Source organism: Mus musculus, chromosome 10, assembly GCF_000001635.26.
Source record: "Mus musculus strain C57BL/6J chromosome 10, GRCm38.p6 C57BL/6J".
NCBI classification, from domain to species: domain Eukaryota; kingdom Metazoa; phylum Chordata; class Mammalia; order Rodentia; family Muridae; genus Mus; species Mus musculus.
The window spans coordinates 102744576-102765215 of NC_000076.6; positions in this window are offsets into that span (position 1 = coordinate 102744576).

The window sequence follows — 20640 nt, forward strand, 5'->3', positions numbered from 1 at the left end:
GTCTTGAATCATGATCTTAATTATCTCACAGCTACCTCCAGACATGGCTTCCCAACTCCCTCCCAACAAGTTAGCAACATTAAATTGCTAACTCTAGCACATGAAATCTAGGGAAGTTGGTACCCAAAGGGGGCCGCCCTCTTCTTGGAGGAGAAGGGGAGAGGACCATGGGGAGGGACCGTATGAGGGATGTGGGTGTCAGGAGAGTATGTGGGGAGTGTGATTGGAATGTAGAGTGAATAAATAAATAAATGGAGAAAAAACAAAATAAAATCTTTCATAAGGTTAAAAACAATGCTTAATTCTGTTGAGTTTCCTTAGAGGTTCATGTTTGTCTTCACCTGTCTCTCCAGATGAAGCACTCTGATACCACCTCAGTTCTAAGCATTTACCTCACAATTTCAAATTTCTCTTTCATTTTCACTTTTGCCCGTAAGTATGTTTTATAGCAGTAAGCCAAAAAAGAAGTAGAGATTTGTGCAATATTTGAAAATGGGATTTTATTTTCCAGTAATGAGACTTCTGAGTCTGGGATGGACATGTATGGGATGGAATGACATCATTCCACCATGGAACAGAGCCAGCAGAACATATGCCTCGTGAATGTTGATGTTGATGTGGGCTTGTTTTTTATAATACTATACATATCTTCATGTTTCTCCTTTGAGGAATATTTTCTCTGGTAAGGTTAATGACTCTATGATAACCAGAAACATCAAGAGCCCAAGAACCCAGGAGGTAGGGAGTGTTTCTATGTCTCAGCAAAATGGTAGAATTCTGTGTCCTTTAGGACAGCCCTGAAGGCTGTGGGAAAGAATGCTGAAAACATGAGTTTGAAAATACATAATTTCTCAACTATGCAAAATATAAGGATCCAATATGATTTATATAAAGAGCTTTACAGATCTAAAAGAACAAAGGCAGCTGCATTATGAGCAAACTTGTCAGAAAGATGGTAAGGAAGAAGATAAAGAGAATCAGAGAGTGGTGATCACAGAGCAAAATCTGATTCAGCTAAGTTCTTAGGTGTTTTGATTTTGTTGTGGTTGTTTCACCTTTTTTTTTTTCTACAAAAACAGACAGATTCCTGAATTCAAGGTCAGCCTGGTACAGAAGAAGTTTAGGTTCAGAGAAAGGCATAGTAGGATTTGTAATTTCAGGGCAGGGTCCATCTAGCTATTGTCTGGGCTTGTGCTTGCTGTTTCTTTCTAAGAATCAAGGGGTTAGGGTCATGGGACTCTGATTCATGGGATGATCAATGAGGAACCTGGGGTAATGACTGTATTAATATGTAAATAAAAGACTTGGATTTTGGTCTGCATGAGATGAGCTAGCAGTGATCCATAGCAATATTCTTTTTCTTTTTCTTTTTCTTTTTCTTTTTCTTTTTTTTTTTTTTTTTTTTTTTTTTTTCCCTAGCAAGAGAAAGCTGTCTGGAAATCTCTGGAGAGCAAACACAGCTCTTCAAGAATTTGATCTAACAAGATTTCTGACTTTGGCCAGAAAAACCATGATGAGAAAACACAGCTATTTTAAAAATTTTAGTAGCTCTTTTAGAATTCTTCCTAATGGATTTCTGACCTTGGTGGGTCAAGAATCCCAAGAATTAGTTAGAGAACTAACACAGCTCTTTAAGGAAGTTTTCTAGCAGCTATCCTGAGAAGGCTGCCTGAAGAACAAGCACAGATCTTTTAATTGGTTATTTTATTTATTTACATTTCAAATGTTATCTCCCTTCCCAGTTTCACACACACACAAGTCCCCTATACTACCACCACCCCTGACCCTTGCTTTTTTGAGAGTGTTCCTCCATCCACCCACTTCTGCCTCACTGCCCTAACATTCCCTTATACTGGGGCATCAAGCCTTCACAGGCCCAAGGGCCATGCCTCCCATTGATAAGGCCATCCTCTGCTACATTTGCAGCTGGAGCCATGGGTGCCCCTCCATGTATATTCTTTGGTTGGTAGTTTTGTCCTTGGGAGCTCTGGGGGATCTGGTTGGTTGATATTGTTGTTCTTCCTATGGGATTGCAAACCCCCTAGCTCCTTCAGTCCTTACCCTAATTCCTCCATTAGGGTCCTGAACTCTGCCTGATAATTGGCTGCAAGCATCCTCTTCTGTATTAGTCAGGATCTGGTAGAGTCTCTCAGAAGACAGCTGTATCAGGCTTTTGTCAGCAAGCATTTCTTGGCATCAGCAATAGTATCTGGGTTTTGTGTCTGTATGTGGGATGGATTCCCAGATGGGGCAGTCTCTGGCTTTTCAATTTTCTCACAGGATTTCTAAATTAGTTGGAAAATTCAATATTTTTGTTTTGTTTTGTTTTGTTTTATAGCAATTTTCTGACTTTGGTCTGAAAATGCCTGAGCTATCCAGAGAGCTCTTAGGACATTTTCCTAGCAAGAGTGAGCTGTCTCAAGTAGAGAGGGCTGTCTTGAAAGAGTTGTCTCAAGCAGACTGCAGAGACAAGTGCTATCTATAGAGAGCAGTAGAGCATAGCCTGTCAGCTTGGAGCCATGATTTGGCTTTGAGCCATATGTGTGAGCCATATTGTCCCCACTGAAATGTAACAGTAAAGGTTTGTAGTTGTGATGGCTAATCTTGGCTCTGTTCACCTTGATTCCCTTTCCATTTGTGAGGAAATTTCTTGATCAGATTAGTTGAAACAGGAAGATCCACCCTAAATGTGACCACACATGGAGAAACAAAAACTATTCTTTTTTCCCGTTTCCCCTCATACTCACTGGTAAATTCCTTTACTGCTGTTGCTGTGACTGGTTTTAAGTTCAGTGTTTTCAGAAATCTAGTGTAGACTGAAGAACAAAATCTCTCCAGGACTCCTGCACTAGATCTGAGCTATATAGAAGCCCAGACTCTGAGGCTGAACAATTACTGGATTCTTGGCCTTTCTGTTGTGAGAAATTTGTTGCTGCACTACTCAGACCACATCTTATAAGCTTATTATCTATTTATTTTAATCACTTCAGCTCCTTTAGAGAATCCTGACTAATATAAAACATGCCCCTGAGAGTACAGGTTTGGTGTATACTACTATTAAGTGTGTGGTTATATATGTGTATGTGCATTAAAGCTGTCACTAAAATAGTAACATAATAAGAGTCAGTTAAATGACTATTAGATTAGCCCATAAGAGTCAGTTAAATGACTATAGATTAGCCCAATAAATTGTTGCTGAATAACTTGTGAGTATGGAGTTTTATCAGCAGGATATAAATAATGAAGAGTTTAGGATTGGCAGTAAGTTAAAATGCATCTGTTATGCATTATGTATCAACTGAGTATTATGAATATATATATATATATATATATATATATATATACATACATATGTATATATATGTGTGTGTATATATATATACATATATGTATGTATATATGTGTGATTGTGTGTGTGTATATACACATATATATGTGTGTGTATATATACACATATACATATATATGTATATATATATATTTCTCAAACAAACTACAATACCACTGGATACGTAAGAATATAAACTGAGAGTGGCCATGAGTAATACACTAGGCAATGCAATTACAAAAGGAAACGTGATAACTGAAAGCTGTAGAAAGTGATGGAACTACATCTGTCAATGTTTCTCCAAAGGCTATTTGTAAAGGTCATCAGTCTACAAGTATGGAAGAGGAGAGGAACTGGGATCACAGCGGGTATGTCATAGGGAAGTGGAAGCACAGTGAAAGGCATGGAAACAGAACGAGCAGCAAACATGGCAGATACACAGAACACTAGGATCCTTCTAAAATAGCTTTGTTTATTAAACAGCTTTCTGAGAGCAAAGAATAACTATGATAACTAGCATGAATATATCTTTTTTTCTATTAATTTAAATCTTCAAAATACTCTGCATACTTATATGGCATCATAGTCTCCATCTCTACTAATTTCTAATTAAAAGAACTAACTTAATATAACTAAGCCTAACATATTCCCCATGCAAAAATTGCAATAACATTTTCCCCTACTGATCTTCCAAGGCAGTTTTCAGTAATTCTGCAAGACTGCTTATAACATTGTATGTGTCATACTTAAAATTTTACAGCCTGGAATTTAAATGTTCCTATTACTCATTAATTAGAATTTGATTCTTTGTATGTACATATTTAATCACCTAAACAGAACAATATACTCGTACTATAACGTTGAAAACTGAAACATTTCATGGAAGTACAGGTTAACCAACCATTGACTGGCTTGCTTTCTCTACCCTTTGTGAAGAAATACTGTCAGTTTCAGGCTATGAAACACAGCAACCTACAAACTTGTCTTGTCAATGATCTTAAATGATGAAGGGTAAATCACATTCGGGTTTAGAAATCTTTAGTTGTTCCAAAAGCATCAGGATCTTCGTATGCTGGGTAAAACTATGCTTAGAATCAAAAAGACTTTAATAAATAATTCAAAATCAATTATCTTCTATAATCACTCAAAGAAATGCATTTTCATTTGAGAATTAAAACTGTGATAACAGCTTTTAATTTACCTTTATTCACACTACTGAAAATGAGATTATCTTTCCTTACAACTACTTCAACTACTGTGTCTCTTTCATCCCAAGGAACAACTCATCTAGAATTTGCCATTTGTTTTATTCTAAGTAGCTTTTAAACGTGGGGTTTCTATGCTAATGAATTACAATTGTCTTTCATGTTAGCTAATTCTCTTATCATGGTAAACTTTTATTGCCATTTACTCCACGGAGTTTAAAAGCTCACTTGGAGTAATTTCCCTGTCTGCCTCTAAGCAGATGGATCAGTCTGTGTGATTCCAGAGAGGTTTATTCTCCCACATATCCCTTAAATTGTTGCAGAAGTGACCTCAGGCAACTGTTTCTGGGAAGAACTTCAGCTAACTTCCAGTTACTCTTTGTCTCCTTGCATTGTGATTTTTTTTCAAACATTTTGTCTTTGTTAAATTCTTCTTCTGCCTTCCTGCCTTTATTTGCATTGTTTGAGGGAGGGAATTTCATACATGAACTCTATATTCATATCATTGTCCCCCTGTGGGGACTGGAGGCAATTCTAAGTGAGTGAAATCTTTAGTATATTGTAGGTACAGGAAGAGCCATGTCAAGGACTCCAAAGTCTCACACAGGTAGAAAATGGCAAAGGCTTCCCAGACTTGGCTTAGGGAAATGGCAAAGCCTTTCCTGAGGGTTCAAATTAGAGTGTTGACAGTATGAGCAGAAGATTTCCACAATAGACTATCCCTACCAACATTAGCTAAACCTGTCTCCTTGATAAAGAGGTATGCCATAAACCCTGTCTGCCTCCTTCTTTATCTATATGGAGTAAACTGACCCTCTTGTTCAGCTGTATGCAATAAGCCTGCTGCTCTGTTTTATATGTACCAAACATTCTGAGCTACTGAGAGCACAGTCCACCAAAACCCAGCTTTGTGTTTTTTTTTTTTTTTTTTTTTATCTGACCTCTTGGTATTGGATAGCTAGCAGGAATTTCTCTCTATAGATAGATAGATAGATAGATAGATAGATATATAGATAGATAGATAGATATAGAGAGAGATAGAGAGAGATAGAGAGATGATAGAGAGATAGAGAGATCAAGAGAGAAATAGATGAAGAGAGAGACACCAAGTATGTTTTCTCAAACAAACTACAATACCACTGGATAGGTAAGAATATAAACTGAAAGTGGCCATGAGTAATACACTAGGCAATGCAAATACAAAAGGAAACATGTAACTGAAAGATGTAGAAAGTGATGGAAATATATATAAACACATATATATCAGCAGCCATTATTTTGCCTGTACCTTTTCATTGAGGGTTATCTGAAAGTTTTTCCATATTCACATCGGGATGCCAATGGGTATTGTCATTGTACAGGTTTTATTTAGCCAAGAGTGTTGTTAATATTTTGTGGGACCATCTCCTTTCCTGTTATTTCAATGTTATTTCTTAAGTGACAACCTGGTCCTCTTGCTGTTACACTCTTTATATTCCCTTTATACAATATCCCCTGACATTTATTCAGAGAAATTATATCATAGATGTAGCGCATGTGGCTAGGGAAATTCCACAGTCAGCTCTTCTCTCCAATTTGGACAGTTGTCAATTTTTGTGATGATCTCCAATTGTTGCAAAAAAATGAGAAGCTTCTTTAATAAGATGTAAGAGCTATACAAATCTGTGGACATAAAGACAGGTATGTAGAATACAGTTGGAATTATAGGGAATTGGCAGGAGTAGGCTCACGACTAGGGACCATGACCTCACCAGCCACAGATAACTGGCTAGGTTTATATTACCAGGCATGATTCCATCTTATTGAACATCTCTGAAGTCTTCTTTGATGGGTATTGGTTACCTCAGGCACAGTTATCGCTTTTGCAACCTTGGCTGTATCTTGCAATTCTGATTACTGTTGGGTTCAGAGGCTTTACAGGTGTGGGACTCTACCAACATTTCGCCAAGTTAAATTTTATGAAGAAATAAAAAAATGAAGAATAATCCTGCTAAATCAAGTGAAAAAATCAAAATTTCAATTGTAGAATCCTCAGTATTTCAACAAACGCTGATGTAGTCAGTAACTGTACTAATTAGGGTTTTACTGCTGTGAACAGACACCATGACCAATGCAAGTCGTATAAAGGACAACATTTAATTGGGGCTGGCTTACAGATTCAGAAGTTCAGTCCATTATCATCAAGGCACGAACATGGCAGCATCCAAGCAGGCATGGTGCAGGAGGAGCTGAGAGTTCTACATCTTCATCTGAAGGCTGCTAGTAGAAGACTGGCTTCCAGGAAACTAGGATGAGAGTCTTAAGCCTACACCCACAGTCCTACACCTACTCCAACAAGGCCATACCTCCTAATAGTGCCACTCCCTAAACCAAGCATATACAAACCATCATAGTAACTACTCCATTCTTCCTACCTATACAGCATATTCCATGAGTATTCCATGGATGTCTTCATGATGCTATTAGATTTTGATGTTAATTATGAGAACACTAATCAAGTTTACTCGATATGAGCACTGTCTTGGTCCGCGGTCTATCGCTGTAAAGAAATAATATGACCACGGTAATATTTTCTTATAAAAGAAACCGTTAAATTGGGACCTGCTTTCAATTTCAGAGGTTTAGTCCGTTGCCATCAGTGGCAGGGAGCATGACAGCCTGCAGGCAGACATGGTACTGGAGAAGTAGCTGAGAGTGCTACGTCTGAATCCACAAGCAATAGAAAGAACGGTCCATTGGGCCTGGCTTGTTATTTCGAAACCTCAAAGCCCATTCCCAGTGACATACTTCCTCCAATAAGGCCACACCTCCTAATTCGTTCAAATAATGACATTCCCTAAGTGTTCAGTGTACCTGTGGGGGACATTCTTAATCAAACCACCACAAATATCATTATGATTTAGGTGTCTTTATAACAAGTGTTAATTCCCAGCAGAAACGATTTCATTTCCTAGGGGATATTTTGCAATTTCTGGAGCTAGGCTAAGGCCATGAAACTAGGCAGTATCCCTGGCATCTATTATATGCATTTATGATGCTGCTCGGGCCTCCAAAGCTGCACTAGATAATTCTCCACAGCAAAGTATTATCCAGCCTAAAATGCTGATGTCAAAAGGAGAGACCCATATAGATGGAACTAATTTGGGATTCTCGCAATTTGACAATTGCTTTGTTGTTTTCTTGTTTGAGAAGTCACATGGTTGATTCCTCACTCCAGAATAGCTAGCTCTCTTATACATTAGTTTAATTTGAGATGTGCTGTTCTTCACCATTGCCTCTGTAAAGTGCTCAGACGAGAGGAGCTTCTATTACATAATGAGATAGAGTGCTCTAAATTGTTCACATAGGGAGGAGGGGAGGACCATTTTGGTGCCTCTGTCTCATGAAAATAATGGCTATTACTGTATTAAGAATTATGTGCGTAGCATGAAAGCGTTATGTAGTATATTCTGCATAATTTACACATCAATGTAGTACTTAGCCTCCAACATATCCTGGTTGAATTTTAATGGGAAAAACTAGGGATAACTATTTTCCTCTTAAATGTATTTAAACATTTTTTGTGTCTCTAACAAAATCTGTTTTAACATTTTTATGCCCTATTTGTTTTTCTTTAAGTCTTGAATTATGGGTGTTTATAAATAGACAAAATAAGCATTACAACTGTCAGAAATTCTATTGAGGCTACAAGGCTACTTGGGAAAAATCTACAAATAATGTGTTAAAGTGTTCAAAAGTAAGGTAAATTTTTATAAATAATTTGTTCATTTTTTTACTTTAGATTTTTATATTTTCAGTTCACATATTCTCAGTTCTTTGAGCATATACTTGAAAAGCCCCTAAAATCTATGTATAACTCCACCTAGGTATATTTTTAATTTTTTTGTTTCCTTGGTAAATGACTTGAATTGTGAACTCTGTTCTCACAACGAATTCATAGGAGAATTCTTGTACTGTAATTTCTTTTCTCTAGAAGAAGAGCTAGTCACTTAAAACAATCACTTGATACTAAAGTATTAGTCTATTAAACTACTAAACCACATTTACCTCTACTAAAACAGTAGCATCTAATAAGTTTTTGCTATTGACAATACAAGAAATATAACAACCTTATGTGTCAATGTAGAATCTATGCTAAAACAATATTAATTGGTTTTGTGAAAAAGAACTCTGCACATACATATCTGAAAGGAAACTATTTAGCTGATGGAATGTAACAAGCAGGCTTTCCAACTCTTAACAATCTTGCAGTGTTGATCAGGTATATCAATAAGTAACTGATAAACACTTCAAATGATAGCATAACTAGCCAGATTTCTTCTGTAAATGATATGGCATATTCCAGGCTGTGACCTAAGACATTAGGCTATATCTTTTTGCTATTTATACTGACTCTTCTAACAATATATGTTTATTAGGGTCTGATAACATTACAACCCAGTTCCATTTTTAGATTTTTATTCAGAGAAACATTATTCACAGCTGAATTGTAATTACCATGTATTTCTAAAAATACCTTGGAGATTTTTTTTTAGTGATTTGAATATAGGTACAGTTGTAGTCCACAGGTCTGATTGCTTTTTATGGTATAGCAAATAGTAATATCTCATTCTGATAAAAGACTTTCTCTAAATGTGCAATTAAGATAATGTGTTTATAGCCTCTGTCTTTATGGATCAGAGGTAGTTGGGATTTGTTAGGACTCTTCACCTTGAGTCCTTAGTAACTCTGATACATCACATAACAACTCCCAAAGCCAGAATGAAACATACTTTTATTATGTTCTCTGTTTAAATGCTTTCCAGAATGCCTAAGTGCCGAGAAAAATACAGATGTGCTATTATGAAATTTTGGTTTAAGTCTTTTCTCAATAGTAATTTAAATTTCTTAAAAGCTGAACACATAATTTAAATTGCTTACTTGCAAAACTCATTTAGCTAATACCTTATTATTGTTCTTCATTTTAAGGTGCCAATCTTAAATTAAAGAAAACAAACAGTGTACTAAACTGTACTGAGTTAAATAAGTTTGATTATAATAATTAACATATGCAGCTTTTTTGTTCTGGCTGAAGATTTTATTTAAAATATTGGGTGCAAATTTCTGTTTTATGAAACATAAATATAGTTTCTGCTGCAATATCTTACACTTTGAGATATTGTAAGATAATTCTCTATTCTCTTCCAAGAATAACTAGGACAACTGCTAAATCAATAATATTTTTAGATTTTATTTTAAAGCATAATCTATTTGGAGTCTTACAGAAGTTATTCCTTTTATGGTTCATCATGAAAATGCCCCCCCCCCCTGCCCTGAGCTCATGTCTCTATCTGCATATGTATCAAAAGATGGCCTAGTTGTCCATCACTGGAAAGAGAGGCCCATTGGCTGTGCAAACTTTATATGCCTCAGTACAGGAGAACGCCAGGGCCAAGAAGTGGGAGTGGGTGGGTGGGGGAGTAGGTAGGGGAGGGTGTGGGGGGACTTTTGGGATAGCATTGGAAATGTAAATGAAATGAATTCCTATTTAAAAAAAAATAGGACTGACTACATATTAACTCACAATGTACACAAGGCCTATACTGGATCAAGCCAGATAGGGTCCAAACTCTTACAGGGGGCATGAACAAGGGCTCCAACTCCTAACCAAGATGCTTTCTGCCATTAATACCACTTGCAAAGGATAAATTGATTTTCTCCAGTGGGGTCTCACTGAATATACTAACTATACTACAGGGTAGGCCCCATGCCAAGCGGTACAGAGTCAACACAACATGAATTTAAAGGTTCTCTTGGGGTTTCTGATGCTGGGAAGAGGCAGGATGACCACAGAAACTCTTCTAAAAGAAAATATCTAATAGGGGAAGACTTACAGGTTCATGGGTATAGTTCATTATCATCATGGCACGAAGCATGGTGGCACACAGGCAGACATGGTGCTGAAGGGTTAGCTGAGAATTCTACACTGGAATCAGCAGGCAGCAACAAGAGAGGGACAATGGGCTTGAGCTTCCGAAACTTCAGAGTCCATCCCCAGTGACACACTTCCTCCAGGAAGACCATACCTATTCTAATAAGGCCACACCTCCAACAATGACACTTCTTATTAGTCTATGGAGTCCATTTTTATTCAAACCACCACAATGGTATTTTCGTGGGGTTTTTCTCTCTCGTTGCTTTGGTCATGTATTTTCTTATTTGACTTTTTGTGTATGTTATGGTTTCCAATTTTATGTGTTTGAAGGAGTTTGTTTTTGTGTGTGTAACAATTTCTTAAATTTATTTTTATTAGTTTTGTTTACATGCCTTTTAAAAGAGAGAACGAGAAAGGAAGTGAAGCTGGGGAGGTGGGTGGAAGCAATTAGGGGAGGATTGAAAGAGGGGAAAATACAATCAGAACATATAGTGCGTGAAAAATTATTTTTCAATGAAAAAGAAAAAAGGGATTGTACCAAAAGAAACAGAGCCATGATTACACTTATGCCATTAACATTTTTGAATTAAGCAAATGGCATGTTCAGGTGACAATATCACAACCATATATTAAACACCAAGCTAAGAAAAAGGAATTACTGACATGATATGAGTTCCTATGCATTTTTATGTTTTGTCATTTCTCAATGACACCAGGGTTTATTATTTCCATTATCTGGCATATGCCATCCTATGTGTATCTATAATGCACATTGTGCACACAAACACATGCATTTTAGGAGATTCTTTACTTAGTTTGTTAGAAGATGTTTGTTTAACCTCAGCAGCCTAGAGAAAGGCCAAATTCATGGCCTTCCTTAGTTGCTGGGTCTTGGAGTTAAATTATGAGAGCTGGCCTTATTTCCTGGATCATTACCCCATGAGTGACATGATCCTCACTGATTTTCATGGGAAGCTGAGGGTCAGCAGATCACCTCTTTGGTAACTGCTTCCAGATGACAAGGGTCTATATTCGTTACCTATGGGAGATAATGCAACACTCACCTTAGCTGATCCAAAGGAGATGGAGACTTATCAATTTCTTTTTTGGGGTCAGAAACCCACTAAAATAAAATTGGAGGTTGAGAGCTTCTTTCATTTTCAAGGTCTAATCTCAATGTGAGTCCCCATATTTCTTTTAATAATTGAGAAAAAATGTTATATCGGTTATTTCTGGGGCTTGTGTAGTTCACATGCAGGGTAACATACACAGTGTCTTAGATTTCTTCTGGCATTGAAATAAAGGCCTTCAACATGCTGATGTTGTCGTTTGTTTCCTAAAGCAGCAATGTTCCAGCCAGTTCCCAGAATCATATCTTGGTACACACTCTTCCAAGAAAGTTCCAGCAAAGCCTACTTTTCCTTCCTGAAGTTTATAGCCACATCCTCTGAAGCCACTGCCACCAGGGCCCTGCTCCACTGAATTCTCCTTGTAGCAATGCTCAAAGCAGAACGCATGTGCCAGCATGTACCTCCCTTACCGTGGAGCAGAATCCATAGCACCAGGGCACACTAGAAAGCACTGAGCATTAACTTTTTCTTAAATATTTTGCTTTTAAGATTTATTCATGTTGACCTCTTATTCTTAATGCTCCTTAACTAAACATATTCTCACATAATCCCAAATACAGTGATATTAAAAAATATACTTACCATATGTGCTTGTGTCAGTGCCACATCATACAAGTGGAGGGCTGAAGATAACTTCTTGGAGTCAGTTCTCTTCTGCTACCTTCAGAGGCTCAGAAATTCAACCCAGGCTTTCATGGTAAGACCTTTTGCTTACTGAGCCATCTCACAGACCCTGCAAGCATGGTGACTTATTGATTTATGTTTGTATTGTTGCATTCATATGTGTGCTCATGAATACATTGATAGATGTTAGATAGTAGACATAATGGATAAACATTCCCTACCATACAGTGAGTGATCTCTATATGCACAGTCATGTCAGATCGTCTAGGAAATATTTCAGGATTAAAATTGCTGCTTCTAAGTGAGGAAGACTTCTTAGAGGTCAATTAATAGCCAAATGCAACATCTTTCTAAAGAGTTGTGTCAACTTGCATGCTTACCAGCACTATATAAAATTTTCCATTTTTTTCATATTCTTCCCACAATATACAATCTGAACTCTTATATTTTTGATCATTGGTTTTGAGATGTAATGCACTTTTTCTTCATATGTCATATTTGAAATCTCATTACTGATTTGAGCATTATGGAGTTGAAGGCATTATTACAGCTTATTAGCCTGAACCTTGACAGCTTATATTGATGATCCAGGAATGTAAAACTGTCATTAACTGGGCCTAAATTGGTTATGAGGTTTTATTTTCTGCTCTAGTGACTCTCAATAGATATTCCTAGAAGAGCATCATGAGGATTATCTAGGAACTACTTTCAAGTGCAAATTATAAAGTACTACCCTTGGGCAACTATTTCTGAAATATCATTGTGGCTAGATGTGCCCCAGCTCTGTTGGATTTGAAGTAAAATTAAATCAGAAAACAAGCCATCTTTACCACAGAAGTGCTTTCTCTCTTTCATCTCCCTTTGTATCCAGGTTCTACTCCCTACGTTGTCTTTTGGCTTGATGTAATTTTTATGGTCATCATTTAATTCGCAAGTGTCCCCAATCTTTCCATATGTTAAATCTTGTTGTTCAGCATTGGCTATATTTTGGGAGTTCATGTTAATATTTGGAGGTGGGAACTACCTAATGTAAATTAGGGATTATGGGTAGGTCTTTAAAGGTTAGAACTACTACCTAGTTCTAATCACTCCTTGCTTCCTAGTCTGCTGTGATGTGAGAATGCTCTGTTGCATGTTCTCACAGACACAGGAGTTGGTGTGTCATACCTTTCCTGTTGTGATAGATAGTAATCCTACAAACCATGAGCTAAAATATTTTATTTTCTTAAGTAATTTTTATTGGGTATTTTGGTTACAGATATGTATAACTAACTACTACATTTACTGTGTCTTTTGTGTTGAACTTTTGAGCTTCCCCAAAATGTAGTAAGATGGCTGAGTGTTCTAGGCATATGGAATGGAAGTCCCCAGTTGAAATATCACTGCGTTATATGTTTGAGGGTATTGCCTTTTGAAACATTCTGCTGTTTATTCTCCAGGGGAAATGTCAATGTTTCACAAAGCTTCTCCATGAAGAACGTTATGCAGAACTACATTCCCAGTGTCAACTCCACATCCTTAATATTGCCTTCATAGAGTATGATTCTGAAAGCATTTCCAATGCTCAGCCACAATTACATAGTTAAATGAGACAGAAATACCACAAATGTATGTTTGCATGTCTTTCTTCCCATCTGGATTACAATTTGTTTTGGTACTTTATAACATACTGATTATACTAACTGATTTTGGATTAACATGTGCTAACTAAATGACTATATTCCATTTGACATATAAAACTGAATTTTTGAAGTAAGAGAGATGAAGAAAATATATTGAAATTTTGGTCTTCTCCATAAATTCCCGACCATATCTGTGGGGTGGGGTGGGGTGGGGAGGTGAGTGTTTTATGTATACATGCATAATTGTCTGCCTATGTGAATATGGAGGGCTGGGGTACAAACTGGTTATTTTTTTCAGTAGTTCTCCATCATAATTTGGAGGTAGAATCCCAAACTTAACCCTGAGTTTTCTGTTTAGGCTATACAGGATGGCCACTCAGCTCATGGAATTCACTTGTCTCTGCCTCTTAAAATGGGCCACATTTAGACAATGGCATTTGAAATAAAACTGACACAAACTTTCATTTACTGTCTATCAATATTCATAATAATAACTCAAATTGCTTTTATTTTTCTAGGGTTGAGATAAAAAATAAGAAAAAGTAATATTTGATTTTCTAGAATCTCTTATAAAACAGCTTTTACAAATATATTTAGAAGCTATATAACTACACCCTTTCATAATTAAAAATTGTAAGAAGAGAATACAATTTTTTTTTAACCATTGAGCTGGTTCTGAGCTTTACTTTGTTTAGAAAATCCCAAAATTGGTAAAGATGCACTTTCATTTGTGTAATTTAGCAATTTCCCCAATTCTTTGTCTATCATACTTCTGTAGACTAATTTTGATCCATAAATTGGTCCTTGAGAAATGTTTACTGAGACACCAATTAGCTAGACAAGTGACACAATCTCATTTTTTTTAAACAAATTAATTAGTTAATTAATTAGGTCCATTTGGGGGATGAGGTGCTAACAGTAAAGAGGGCTAAAGAGATGGTCTAGTGATGAACAGCCAGGTCTGTTATGGAGGACCAAGTTCAGCTCCAACATCCATGTCTGGCAGCTCATAACTATCTGTAAGTCCTGCTCCATGGGAGACATTCTCTTCTGGATTCATACCCTTGTATACACATGGAATAATCTTATATACAGAATACACCTTTGTAAATCTTTAAAAATATTTTAAAAATTAATCTTACACAACCTTGGGTCCCAAAGCCTTTGTCTCCAGAGCAAGGAGTGGGTGCCCTATAGTCCAGGTGCCCTCAGTTCATTGTAGGGTGGAGAATTTGCAGAAAACCTACTTCATGACTAAGTCCATGTATCAGAAAAACGAAAAGGAATCTCAAGCTTCAGAAGGATGGGGGATCTGATGGTGGGGCTAAACCAGATCAGCCAAAGAGTCTATCACTCTAAGGGGAAATGAGCACACTGATATACTGCAATCAACAACTATTAAAAATTATATTGCAGGGAGGAAGAAAGAGAAACAACACAGAAACAAAGGAGTACATGTAGAAGAATTAGAAGAAATTGAGGGGGATTGAAAAAGATTAAACTATGTTGTGTGAAATTTTCAAAGAATTAACAAAAGTATAGTATTTGGGGACATGGAAAAAGGTATACTGTGCCAGTTTGGAGTACCAGCCATTTTGCCTTTTCACCAGGTTGATACCCACTTCTTCAAGTTTATATTCAAAACTGTTCACCTTTGTTACTATCTTGAACTTTTTACTAAGGGTCTTGTTTCCCACACAGAAGAGTAACTGTGGCTTTTAGAGGTCAGGTTGTTGTAACTAGAATACAGTGATTCTAATAATTCTGATTTCGTATTATCAACCTATCTCTCATGATAAGCTTAGCTGAGAGATAGAAAACCACAAATGTGAATATGCGGGATGAAACACATTTTTATACCTTGTTTGTAAGGGTATAAATTAGTTCAGCCACTGGGGGAAAAATTGCAGAGAAGTTCCTCAAAAGCATTGAAAATTGAATTTCTACAATATACAACTAAAGTCTATTGAAAATATAATAAAAATAATTACATAATAAAATATGACTGTTCAAAATAGCCAAGTAATAAAATTAGGTTAGTTTCCCAACAACAAAAAGATGAGTAAAAACATGGTTTTATGTAAATGCATATATATACATATGCATATATATATATAAACAGCATAAATATGTATATAGTAGATACAGCTATAAATACATATATACAAATATATATGTGACAAATATAGGGGTACACTCACATACAAACAAACACACACATATATATGACTGTTCTTGGTTATCATCTAGACTACATCTAGAACTAGAATCCAAAATAGATTTTGTTACTTAATTTGAAGTAGGAATCTACTACAGTTTAATCTGGATCTTTGAGTTAAGAATACAGACCTTTAGTTTGGATCTTGAGACTGCAAAACACAAGTTAATCTGGGCCATACATTCTGCTGGAAGCTTATATAAGGCCATGGAAAACAAAGTCTTTTGCTCTCATCTTGCTAGCATGTCCATCCCTTCACTGACACTGAAATCTATTTCTTTGGGATGCAAGCAGACACTGAAGACCATCAGAAGCATCCAGCCTTGTAAACTGAACAACTACCAGACACATGGACTGTCCACTCACAACCAGCTGTAGCATTACCCAAAGATGCAACACCCAGCAGCAGCAGTGTGTGGTGCATTGCTCGCTACCTGCCCCAGTGTTCTGGGTTCCCAAATGAAAGCCACACACATGCATCCTCATATTTTAAAATGCCTTAAACAACTCATTGGCTGAGCCACTTCCAAACCCCTATGTGGCTAACACACTCCCTTCTGATATTCCTGAGTTATATCTTACTAAATCTATATTCCATCTTTGTTGCCCTAGACGGAGTGAGGGGCTGGGGGGCTGGGGCTGCTCTTCCCCAGCTCTTATGTGTTGGCTGGCTGGCTGTCCAGCACTTCTCAGGTGAGATGTTTTCTCTTCTTCCCCTACATGGTGGTTATCCCCTTCTTCTCCTTCCTCATTCCCTTGCCCAGGAATTCTAAAGTCCTGCCTCTATCTCCTTGCCCAAACATTTGCCAGCTGCAGCTACATTAACCAATCAGAACCAACTGGGAACAGGGTCCCTCAGAGTCTTAAGTGGGGATTCTCATGCAAATTTGGAGACAAAATTAACATAATATAAGCAACATTAGATCAAATCTACAACAGTAGTCAGGTTGAATTTGCTGAACTGCAGTCTATAAGTCCTTCTAATAAATCCTCTTTATATACATAAATATATTCATTTTTAAAGTTCTGTTATTCTAGAGAATCCTAATATATATAATTAGAAAGATATGATATGTTACCTATAATATATGACATATAATATGTAATAGGTAGTATGTGATATGTGATATATGATATAATAAACAATATATAATATAGTGTATAACATGTAACATATAAAGTATAACACATAATATACAGTATATAATATATAAATATAACATATGATATGCCACATATGACATAGGACATAGGAATATAACATATAGTATGATATGTGATATATGATGTATAATGTATTAGCTGGAGAGAATGTGTCTCTGGTACTCAAAACGCAGCCAAAATCTATGGCTAGGAAGTTCATAGGCCCTAGGAGGGAACCTCACTTTGTAGTTTAGCTAAATTAACATATCACCAAAACATAGTGTAAACTTTAAGCTAATACCATTGACAAAATCTGCTCTCGCCCTTAATTAGAGAAATTTTTTTCAGCTGGCAATTATGCAAAAATTCATAGCTTGTAGGAAAGCTGTGTTGCTAAGGCCTAGGTCTGATATGACCAGAAACCCCTGAGGTAGGGCCAAATGATGCACTCCCTTTGTCAGGGGGGTTTCCTGGGGGATCCCGGAACCCATGGACCGTCCATCTTCAGAATGTCTTATAGCCTTAGTTAGATAATAGATTCAGTTTCGTTTCTCCTGATAAAAATCTGTTCAGCAATCACCTGATATTCCTGTAATGCCTCCCTGTGCAAATGAGGTATCACAGTACCTTAGCCTTTAGACAATAACCTTTGCCCACCCTAGATATTTCTACCCCATTTCCCAAAACTATACAACCCTTGATTCACCCTGAGTAAAGTTGATCTGTCTCCCGGAAGCTGATCCTAGTGTGTCATTTCTGTTTGTACTCATGTAGCTGCCAAGCCTCTGTTCATGGCCCCTGCTTCATTTGCACTCCTGAGTCAATATTAGCTGATGATCTTCAGAGGCAGAGAGGGTCACCGTGGCTGTTCACTGTGCTCAGTGTAGACAATGGTTGATTGCTCAACACTAAACAGGACATGTATATTTTCATTCTAAGGCTGGTGGGGATTACAGAAGAAACAGAAAGTTAAGAACTAGATTAGAGAGAGAGAGAGGATGCAAACTGCTATCTCCCTGGCATGACACAGGCAGAGCAAATGATCTCAAAGAAGCTGTGTTTGACTGCATTGGGCCCACCCAAGATTTCTTTGCTTAGCAACTAATAGTGATTTAGGGAGGACCTCAAAGGACCCAATATCTCCATGTAGAATTATTAGCACATGATGAACTCTGGAGAAAGGTCATCATTTTCATTGGTTATCAAATGGTGAGCCTACAAGATACCAATGAATAGTTCTAACCCTATAGCAGCACAGGCAGGTCTGATTAAAATCAGTGTGTCACAAACAGAACAAAATTCTATGAATATGAGAGAAAGACCTGAGGAAGAATTGCTAGGAGTATGGGAGAGGTAAGAGAGAGTAGGGGAAAGAACAAGCATAATGCACTCATGTATATGTGTACACTTGGGCTTGCGTGTGTGTGTGTGTGTGTGTGTGTGTGTGTGTGTGTGTGTGTGTGTAAGAAAGAGAGAGAGAGGGAGGGAGAGGGAGGGAGGGAGGGGGAGAGAGAGAGAGAGAGAGAGAGAGAGAGAGAGAGAGAGAGAGAGAGAGAGAGAGTTTTGAACTGCACAGGAATGTGTTTGGTTTGTCTTTCATATTTAAAGGTATCTATAGATGCCCAATAGGAAGAAAACTAAACAGAGTTGTCATCATACAGATTTTAAATTTTCTCTGAAACTGACTTGTGGCAAGTAAATGGAACACAGACACTTAAACCATTAGCACTGCAGCATCCAGGAGAAGCAACAGTGGTCATTTCAGCATGTGGCCGGGCTGTTACAGCTGCAGCCTTTTCAGCAGGTTGCAGAAAATGTGACACACCATTGTGCCAGTTTGGGATTGCAAATTTGAATCTTCTCCAGCATAAAAGTGGATCCTTGCTGCTTTGAAAACATTAAGAGCTTCAGTTTTCTTTTGCAATGGCAAGAAAAATGCCATTTCTTCTGCAAATGGGGTTAATTTTAACCTGCAGTCCTGAAGACTGAATGAGGAGTGAGAACATGATTTCAGAGCTTCGAGCTTATTGAAGAACATGAAGAGTAAACACAACGTACCATATTTCAGCAACAGTGAAGTCAGCCTGGTGTATGTTTTCCAAATAATTTCACGTGCTCTCAGGGTGTTGAAACAACCACTCAGTGTATTGCAAAGCAAAGGTAGCAATGAAAGAAGTGAGTTGAGACAGGTTGCGCCACAGGAGAACAAAGCATTGGGTTTGGAGGCTTCTCTGAGAAGCTTTCAAAGTTTCTACAGGTGGTAGAAGCTTAGGCTGTAATCCAGCACTGGGAAGCAAAAAGAAGAGGATCAGTACAAATTCAATGCCAGCCTGCTCTACACAGTGAAACCCCATGTCAATAAAATAAAACAGACAAAATATTTAGTGTGCTAAATGTGCTGCTAAGCCAGAGAAGAATCCGACCCGTACGAAGAATCAAAAACCTTTTTAGAATTCTAAGCCTCACACCTTACTCTTACTGCATGCCAGAACAATGCTCCTAACCATGACTATCTGATCTGTTTTTCTGTTTACATCTTTAAATTATAGTTACCTAAGGGTAAAGCTGTCCAGTTAGCGATTCCCTCAATTTCTTCTATTGCTAGTCAGAATAGACATCTTAAGAAGACTGCCCCACCTGGGGATCCATCCCATACACAGCCACCAAACCAGGACACTACTGTGAAAGCTACAAATTGCGTGTTGATGGAAGCCTGATATGGCTGTCTCCTGAGAGGCCAGAGCCTGACAAATACAAAGACAGATGCCCGAAGCCAACCATTGGACTGAGCATGAAGGGTCCTCGATGAAGGAATTGGAGAAGGGACTGAAGGAGCTGAGGGGGTTTGCAACCCCATGGAGCAAGCAACAGTGCCAAGAGGCCAGACATCCCAGAGCTCCTGGGGACTGGACCACCAACCAAAGAATACACAAGGAGCTACCCATGACGCTGGCTGCATATGTGGCAGAGGGTGGCCTTGTTGGATATCAGTGGGAGGAGAGGCCCTTGGGCCTGAGGGTGTTTGATGCCCCAGTGTAGGGGAATGCTAGGGAGGGAAGACAGTAGTGGCTGGATGTGTGGGAAAGCACCCTCATAGAGGCAGGGGAGGGCAGATGGGATAGGAGGTTTCCAAAGGAGAGACTTGGAAAGGGGAAAACATTTGAAATGTAAATAATGAAAAATATCCAATAAAAAAGAAAGAAAAAAAAAGAAGGATACAAACCATTAATTGATTTGATCTCATATTTTACTCTTTGCATTGTCTTCTCAGTGTCATGTGCTAGACTTGGAAGGAACCTCCAGACATTAGATCATCATCAGTTCTCCTTGAGGTAGGACAGATTTCCATTACACCAGACTGAAAGGCGTCGGTCAAAGATATCCAGGAAAGAAGATCTACTTGTCTCCTTTGGAAACACGTTCCAGTACCAGCATCCCTGACTCCACAGCAGTGTG